Here is a 9794-nt window from a genome sequence, read left to right on the forward strand (position 1 = left end):
TCCCTTAACACTCCAAACATCTATCAAACATTAATGTAGAGTAGAGAGAGAGGCATACAAACATACAATACTATACACACCATTGCCACAATAGTGTCAACATCTAACATATGCTTATAACGGTAGTCATATAGATCGTATAGGCATGACACTCAATTACAATCATAGAATTACAATCAATGCGAAATAAGAGTTCACCTAATTTCCGAGATCGTCAGCGTTAGAACCAGCCTGCGAATACAAACTCAAAAATAAGTTGCTTTAAATGACAATGCCTTAGACAGACCAACTTTACACAGGATCTGTTAATGGTTTTTGTTCACAGTATGCAGGTTATTCTATTTGGCAGTAACCAAGAACTACTTAAATAGTACTACTTCACTTAGGCCATACCAGCAGAATTAGCAATACATTACTGAAAGTCCCTTAAACATTAAGGTATACACAATTTTAATGACAGCTAATAAACTGGAAGTGTACTTTGGTTTCCATTTGTCTTGTCAATGGACAACATGGTATTCACACATCCCTTCACTTGAAGGTGGCTGTGGCAGAACTAATTGGGGGGGGGGGGGGAGCAGAATTCTTTGGCAGCAGTTTCAGAAGCAAAAACATGCCTGAAACGTTATGGCTTTTTACAGAATATGTTCTATTATAGTATATTATATACACAGAGCTACAACACTCATCTCTGGACTGGTCTTCCACTCTTGATTCTTTCACATTCTTCCTATTTGACCAAAACAAGAAAAGTATGCTATGTGGATTACTTCTGGTTTCAAATGTATGCTACAATGTGTGTACAGTAAAAAATAAATGCTTTGCTGTTCCTTGACTGTTGTTCATATCCTTTGTTTGATGATTCCTAAGAAGGAGTCAGAGGCTTGGCAATGTACTGTATGTGTGAGGTCCTCCTGCTGTTCTCACTCAATTGTTAAGACGTCAGCACGCCTCTGCAGCAATGTTACCATGACAAGTCTGGGTACTTTAACATACCGTACAATACTTTATTGGCCCGGGCTGGCATAGTGGTCTAGACACCTACAGTATAGGCTCCTAACTCAGCCTCACAGCGCCTTGTGGGTTCGAGTCCCGATCCTGATGAACTTTGCTGTATGTCACGTCCCGTCTTCCTCTCCTCTGTTACTATCTCCACTTACTCTATCATTAAAGGCAAGAAGCCCCAAAAAGATATTAAAAAACAACAACAATATTGACAATTAAATGGATCGGGATTCTGAACACCTTGCCTCACTGGGACGTCTTTTCTCACTGTCTCCCTGAGTGTCATGCCAAAGTTGATTTCTAATACAGTAGGCCTACTCACTGTACATAAAGCACTGGAAAAGTAGTACATGGCTCATGAAGCACCATGTGTTTCCGATCATCTCGCATTGTGCGTTGTCAAACAAACTGCTGCTGAACGGGCACATCTGGCTGTTCTGCAGTTGATGACTTTGTTGTCTAACTGCATCAGCATACACACTGTGGGTGACTGATTGATGGCTGTGTGACTGACATGTCTGCCTGTATAAACACTGACTGTCATGTACATATTTTATCATAACTGAATCTATCCAAATCCTTTCCATGTTGTGGTGGAGTTAAGGCTATACAAAGGTATATTTTCTTTCTAGTTTACATTTACACGCACGCGCACACACACACACACACACAGTGCTTTGCATATTATCAAAGACAAAAAACAATGTAGGGCTACTGTAACAGCTTTTCCCTATTTCTTTCCACATAAAATTAAATGTCCAAGTTATCACAAAAAATATTCAAATTAATAAAAATGATGCGAGAAACATACTGAGCAAAAAATGAGATAAATGTGCATGATATCACAAAAATAGACTATAATCAGGTAGTAAAAGCAAGTCTATTAAAGTGTGTGATTATTTGTTATTGTGAACTCCTTAAGCAGGTCAAAGTCCAGGGGACCTGTTGGAAAAGGCCCGATCGCCTTTTGTCTTTTGCACTTCCAGTTCCGACTTCCGACATACTATTGGTCCGAGTGTCAATAGACCGACAACCTACCTAACCTAACCATAACCGCAAGCACGGGAGCAGCTCATGTTCGACTGCATGTCCGACCATTGTTCCCGCATGTTGGATCGTTGGTCCGTCGGATCTGTGTGTGCATCCCAATCACCCCTTCCTCTGAATAGAATGCTCTTCTCTCACTCCCACACTCTCTCTCTCTCTCATTCTCTCTATTCACAACAGATCTGTGTAGCATCAGTTTTGTCCTTCACCTCTTCACTGAATTCCAATCAAAGGATCAGGACAGGGGAAGCAGCCGAAGACAGCTCTGAAATAAATCAACACGGATTGGCAGTACAGCAGATGGATGCTGGGGCTTCTGACAGCATGCCTGGCTGAATTGGCCACTGCTGTGCGGGTTGGTGCAATTTAACATGCAGACTCATGTTTCAAGGCAACGATTACATGCAAAATTAACAGCAGTGATGATAGTCTATGTAAGCTCTAGTCTATAGGAACTAGGAAGGGAGGTATGGCGATGTGATGATTGACACTGATGGCTCGTCTCCCATATACACATACCTTTCGCTAACTTCTCTCCAAACCTTCTATACCCAGCAGCCTGAGGCCACAGAAGAAAGCCCACATGAAGCCCTGAATTAGATGGAGCTGTAAATATTTGATGAGCTGCTGTATGCTTGCAACAGCCCAGGCTGCTTCATGGGCAGCCAAGGTCAAGCAAATCCTCAGCCACAGATAAGGTTACTCTCTCTCTCTCTCTCTCTCTCTCTCTCTCTCTCTCTCTCTCTCTCTCTCTCTCTCTCTCTCTCTCTCTCTCTCTCTCTCTCTCTCTCTCTCTCTCTCTCTCTCTCTCTCTCACACACACACACACACACACACACACACACACACACAAAATAAACAAGAATATCTGCAAACATATAGATGCAGACCCAGTACGTACTCAACAAAGGACACACACATACTGTACTTGTGCGCACACACACACACACACACTGTACAAATGTGCGCGCACACACGCACAGTTACAGTATTGCAGCTTTCCGTGCTCGGATATACAGACCCAGGGACAGACCCAGGGACAGACATACATATACACACATTGCTACGTAATGGAGTGGTTAGGCACCGCTCAAAAACCCAGAGAGCAATGGAGTTCCATCCATACCAAGTAGGTATGCCTATGTCTCTCCGTCTCTGGGTAGCTGGCACCTATCCATCTCCCCAAGCTAAAGATGGCTTTGCCATCCATCTGCTATGAAAATAAGGTGGCAGTTGAATATAAGATGTTAGATAACGGCCATAGATGGCATTCTGCAAGCTATTACAAGGAATTCATCCTCTTTCTGTATTCAAAAGAGAAGCAGTGTGGTGGACAAAAGTAACAGGTTCCCTGCAACGGTTATTGCATCCATGAGCCGTCAATATGTTGTTTAGTAATACATATTTTATTCTATTCTATTTTGAAACATATGGTTGTTATTGTTTTGCTATTTCACTATAGAATGACTGCTTTTATCTTCTTGTCCATAATGTTGAGGAGGCTCTAGAGCTGTGATGTACAGTAGAAAACACCTTTGCTTTGTATGAGAGCAGGTAAATGAAAATAACATGGCCTGGATACTATACATGCTTAATAAGTCATTTAATATAGCCCAAGTCATTTAATAAAGCCAACTCGAGTTGTGACAAATCATGACAATAAACACAATGTTATGGGCCGATCAAATAATTAGAAAGAAGAAGAAAAACACTTTTTGTTTTGTTTTTCTTCTTACAAATTATTTGATCGGCCCAAAACATTGTGTTTATTGTCATGATTTGTCTCAACTCGAGTTGGCTTTGTCCGCAACGTAAACGTCTTTAAATAAATACTTTTTGAAAAGTCTATGAGGAAAATGAAGGGGAATTATTTTCCGGGTCTGAAAAGGGGGTGGGACTGCGACGCTCTATAGAGTGTGCTGACCATATAAGGAGTTCCTCCCTGTCCCCAGTTAACCCCTGGGGGTCAAAAAACCGTAGGTTTAGTTTTTGGCTAGGTGGCCCAGCCTTCATCCAATCAGGATAGAGAGGGGCCTTCCGTCAATCATGATCGAGCAGGAGCGGGCCTTGGTGTGTGTGCTGTTGGCCTGTTGCGTGTCCCCCCACTCACTGTAGTGCCATGTGCACATCTTGTTACCAGGGCGGACCGAAGGGTTTTCCAAAGCACCCAAATCACTGAATGCTCCTTTAACAGAGAAGGCCAGTCCAGCCTGAGGTATATGTTGCTCCAAAAGACTACTCCATCACAGGAAACAACAATGAACTATTATGTCTAACTTTACACAGCCCAGCCATAGGTGGTTGCTATTGAAATGATTTGTGGCTGCAGCACACGAAGAGACCGTATGGGGAACAAAGAGAACATCCTCCCACTACCCCTGGTGCTCTTCCAGGTGATAAATCTTCTATTTTGGGTTGCCGTTAAGACAGGTAACATCCACTGGGAATTACCAGAAAGCCACCGCGGGGTGATACATCACAGCAGTAAAAAGAGCAACTGCCTCTGTGTTGACTCATGAAAAGATAATGTACCGCAAATGAGGCATAGAGAGCTAAAGAAAGATAAATTAATACCTACAAGAAAGTTCCATTAATTGAAAACAAGGGCTGCATATAAAATAGCATCTGAATCTAACAGTGTTACAACATAGTACATTTGGAATTTATTGTTACAGTTTATCTCGATTGCTAAGTCAATTTGGATGACGTTTTTGTCCAATTATCAAAGCACATTTCAACAAGGCAATTGAAGGCACCAACCTGTGAGCCAGCTCTAAGTCAGTGTCAGTGTCTTGCTCAAGGACACATTGACAAAAGCCAGGAGCGGCCAGAGACCGAACTATAGGAACCTTCCAGCTCCCAGACAGCCACTCTACTAAGCTACCACCGTCCCGACTCCCCACACATGTGCAAAACCTTTTTGCACATTCATTCAATCAACAATAAGTCATTATCCATACATAAAGGAGGTCACCAATAACTTGAGGCTTGCAAGGATGAAGACGTCAAGTGCAAAGGCGAGGAACATAGGCCCCAACTATAGAGGAAGAGGAGCCCATAGAGGAAGAGGCTCCTTTCAATGGGAGAGGCTAGGCGGTGGGTCCAGCCCAATCTCAGGAGATCAATAGTGCCAACCAATAGTAAGAGCATTCAGGATTGAAAATCAGTGAGTGCACTATACCTTAGTTTTTCTATCAATGTGCTTTATGCAAGGCATCAAAGCATCCTTTTTTCTCATATTATTTCAAATAATGTATTCAAATACAAACATGTTACTGAGTGAGCAGAAAGCTGCTAAAGTGACACAATACCATTTTATTATATGAAATCCAGAACAAAGTCATCCAGGGGCCCGTTCCACGAAACTTGGATTAGAGATTAAGCCGGGCTTTAACACATATCCTGGCTTAATATATCCTGGATCAGTGATTAACCGGTTTCATGAAAGCTGGTTGATCTTGCCAGATTAATTTAACCAGTTAACCTGGATATGTTGAGGCTTGATTCGGTTTCATGAAAGTGATGCTACATTAGTTACCATGGAAACGAATGCTTTGGATTTAGCCTGCTCCGGACCAGGCTAACAGCCTGGTTTAACCTAATCCTGATGTCTTTACTGTTCATTAAGCAGTCAAACTGATCACAAACCAATGATGTTTTCCAGATTTATTCAATTATTATGGGTTTATGTTGCCTTATTTGTATCGGTCTGCATTAAAGGACTAATTTAAGCACTATATAAAATCAAATAACCAAAATATATAGGCTGCACAACATCATGACAGCTTGTGAGCTTGTAGATCAGCTGCTTTTGGTGAATGTTCCCCATGAATAGGTTTGCTGTCGTGCAAGTGCAGTGCACGGTTAAGAAGAATTATTATATTATATTATTATTATTTTATTTTGTAAAAGTGAAAACCACTAAATATTACCATTACTCATTGTTTTACAACATATTACCATTGTAACGTTTCACCCACTACTAGTCCTACATACTTACACCTAGAAACCCCATTCAAAGTTAACCTATTTAGGTTCATCCTACGGTGGACATGTGTGCCTGAGAAGGAATCTTTGAAATGTTTCATAGTTTTAGAAATATAGTGCTTTCAAATTTGAGACATTTATAGGCAGATAGTGGCACTTCAAAAAATCACTTTCACCTAGAAACTCCATTCACACTTTGTAAAATTCAGCTTACTGTGGAGACACATGCTGGAACTTTTTACTTTGAAATGTTTTGTAGTTTCTGAGTTATTTAACTTAAACGCCCAATGCATTCTCAATGGCAATAGCACAAACTTTGGCATGCTACAGTACATGAACCCATGACCCTCACCAGTCTGGCCCCTGTCTGGACAACAACCCCCTTCCCCAAAGGTAGCTCCCTCAGAGGAGGGAGTTATGGCCAAATATCACAATGCGACAATATCATTATGCTTACAATATTAAGAATTCTGTTTTAAGTTAATAGTAGTGGTAAAATGTAAACTATATTTTTGGGGTAGTTAATCATTCAGTCTATCCACTATTGAGAGTATGTTCTCTCTTTAATTACAGCAGCAGTATTTATTTTAGAAGCTTAAGTCCTTGTATCAGTAAGTCTTGAATAGATTAGTAAAGATAATGAGATATACAGAAGGGGGCTGTAATGCAACTATTAAGGATGCAAACTGCCTTAATACCCCATGAAGAAGAAGGATCAGTAAATCTGTGATCCACATAATGGGTCTAGAGACAAAAAGCCAGACTGTCTATTCAGCCAGGCTTGCTGATCCCGGCTCGCCAAATCTGCCAATTCTGAGCCTCGCTTGGCTTTAGTGGAACGGAATAAAACAGGCTGTAAAGACCAGGATTAAAAAAGCCTGGTTTTGGGCTAAATCCTGGATTAGTTAATCCAAGTTTCGTGAAACAGGCCCAGGTCAAAGGGGGGCCAACATAGCCATCTGTGCTGCAATACAAGGGTAAAGCCTGAATTATTCTACTAGATCTACAAGATCTATGATGCAACACGTTGTGAGCTTGCTATTTTCTGTATGTGACACACAATCATGCATTACCCACATTCAGGCAAACAACACAGTAGGTCTATTTACTTGATGACACACAGGGCCTGATATATTATGTCTCACTTTGTCATCATATGGGACAATGTTGCTTTCCATCAGTCACTGAATGTTTTGCAAACCACCCACATGTGATGATGCAATTTCTCCCCCCAAACTCTCCATTTCTAAATAATGTTGAGCAATTCTTCTATTCATAGGAGATGGTGCAGTGGCGCTTCCACCTGTGACAATCCCCGGCTGTGATTGCCAGACAGACATCCAGCATGCATCGCATCAACGTGGGGCATCTGGGGCCTCACTTGGCTTTAGTGGAACGGAATAAACCAGGCTGTAAAGATCAGGATTTAAAAAGCCTGGCTTTGGCCTAAATCCTGGATTAGTTAATCCAAATCTCGTGAAACAGGCCCCAGATGCCCCACGTTGATGCGATGCATGCTGGCTGTCTGTCTGGCAATCACAGCCGGGGATTGTCACAGGTGGAAGCGCCACTGCAGGAGATCTTTTCCTTGTTGCATTGCGACTTGAGGGAAAATATCCGATGTCATGTCAATGAGGACCTGTGATCTGATCTACTTGAAAGAATGGACTGAAAGTGCAGTATGCAGTGCAGTCACATATTTATTTTTGTCTCTTTGACCTTGCTTTGATTTCACAGAAATATTTATTTTAATTAATCATCAGCTTGGTGTATTTAATTCAATCAGTAAAGCCTTTTTGTAGAAGTTCTTGCTTTTCAGTGATCACCCTTTTAGGAAAAGGGTAGCCATGTTAGGGTATACTGACATTTTTATTGTTTTGTTTTTGTCTTTTTGTTTTTAGCCATTCTGTAATGATTGATAGAAATAGCCTACATTTAATTTAAAGTTTTGGTAGACTTTAGACAGTTTTAGGGCATCTTTTGAATTAAGTGTGTGAAGTCACTGCAAAAGTTACTTCCGTGTGTAGAAATGTGCTACAGCAAAGTACAAATACATAATTAATATTTGTATAGGCTACTGCCACAGGTGTTGCCAATACTAACAATCCTATTTTTTCACTGAATCTGGGGTCCCTTAATAACATTTTAGGAAAAGCTATTCATCAGTCACAATGAGACGCTATCTCCATTCTCCGCCGGACATGAGAAAATGAGAGGATATGAGAGGATCATTTTTCTCTCAATCTCCAACACAGTCTCGCTTTTTTATTTAGGCCTATAAAACGTGCTCATCAGATGTGTTTTCCCGAGCAGTGTGGAGGATATAAAATGCAGATACTACTTGCCTTTAGATACTATAGTTTAAAAAAGTGGCACATATAAAAAGATACGTATGAGGCTAGAGCTGTGTGCACAAGTGTGACATTATGACTGTCAGTAGGGAAGAAAGTGAATCAGAAAGAACACATCACACATATTAAGATATGACATCAGTGCATGTGCATGTGTGTGTAAGGGCATGTGTGCACATGCCTGCGAGTGTGTATGCATACATTTCTGAATGTAAAATTATCATCAGGGGCAAGCTTTGAATAATTCTCTTCACTCTGGACAACATAATCCTCACTGATTGATCCGTAAAGAGATTGATCCTGTATTTCATTCCAAATTAGTTTAGCCAACTGTCACAGGGGCATATAGACACCACTGTGTGTAATTAATGTGCACCGATTTAGCATTTATTATCCTATAAGCATCAGGGGGCAAAAAAATAACACAGCCTTAATACATTTGCAAATTTACAGCTCATTGAGCCAGATGGTGCTGCTAGTTGAGGGACCCGTTTTAATTTGATCAACCAGATGTCTTCATATATTTGCTGTTTATTTGTAGTAAAGAGAGTAAGACCTTGACAACGAAATGTTAGCTGCTTGCAGCTTGTACAGATGGGATGCTCAGTGGTTCTCCAGAGTCTAGGACCCTAATGTAGTGGCAAGGTACCACACACTTCTGCAGTGACTTAAACCTGATTTATACTTCACCATACAACAATATTGCATGCTGAAAAGGACAGATTTACTACAAGCTCACTAGTCACAATGCGTGCAAGCATTATATTAAGCATCACAGCACAAGAAACACCTTGGGGACCCTGACATCCTAATTTTGGGCATATCAATATACATGATAAAAGAAAAATATTTCAAACAGCTTGTAGCTGGTGAATGTGCTTCTGATGTGTTGTATTTTAATGTGTGTATGGTATGGCATCAATGCGTGCCAACATTAAGACAGCTGTAGAAACACTGATGACAGTCTCATTAATGGGCAATAAATAATTCACCTCAGTACCTCGGTTCAGTATTCAGCATCACTGATACATCAAACACAGACTAGATCATGGATTCTTCCTCAGTCCTTTTAATTTCAAGGACCTTGTTTCATTTACACTAAAAGCCACGGACCTACATTTGATCTTTGAACAGAAGCGAGCCCAGTGCTGCTAAGATACAAAAAGGTGATGACTTGAGTCCTTGTGGTGATGAGGTGCTGCAAGTTAAAACTAGTTTATAGTGTGAAGAGGGGTCCCATCTGGACGGGCTTCAAGCACACTCTTGAGCAGGTATGGCTCAAGAGTGGCTGAAGAAGACACAGTGTGTCGAAACCGGTCGGCGTTTGGCTTAATTTGTGTTAGCCCTGTCTAGTTGATAAAGGCTTTTTAATCTATCCTTGCTCAAGAGTGTGCTTGAAGCCCA

This window comes from Protomyctophum parallelum (genome assembly GCF_964188405.1).
Source record: "Protomyctophum parallelum genome assembly, chromosome: 15".
Taxonomy (NCBI): domain Eukaryota; kingdom Metazoa; phylum Chordata; class Actinopteri; order Myctophiformes; family Myctophidae; genus Protomyctophum; species Protomyctophum parallelum.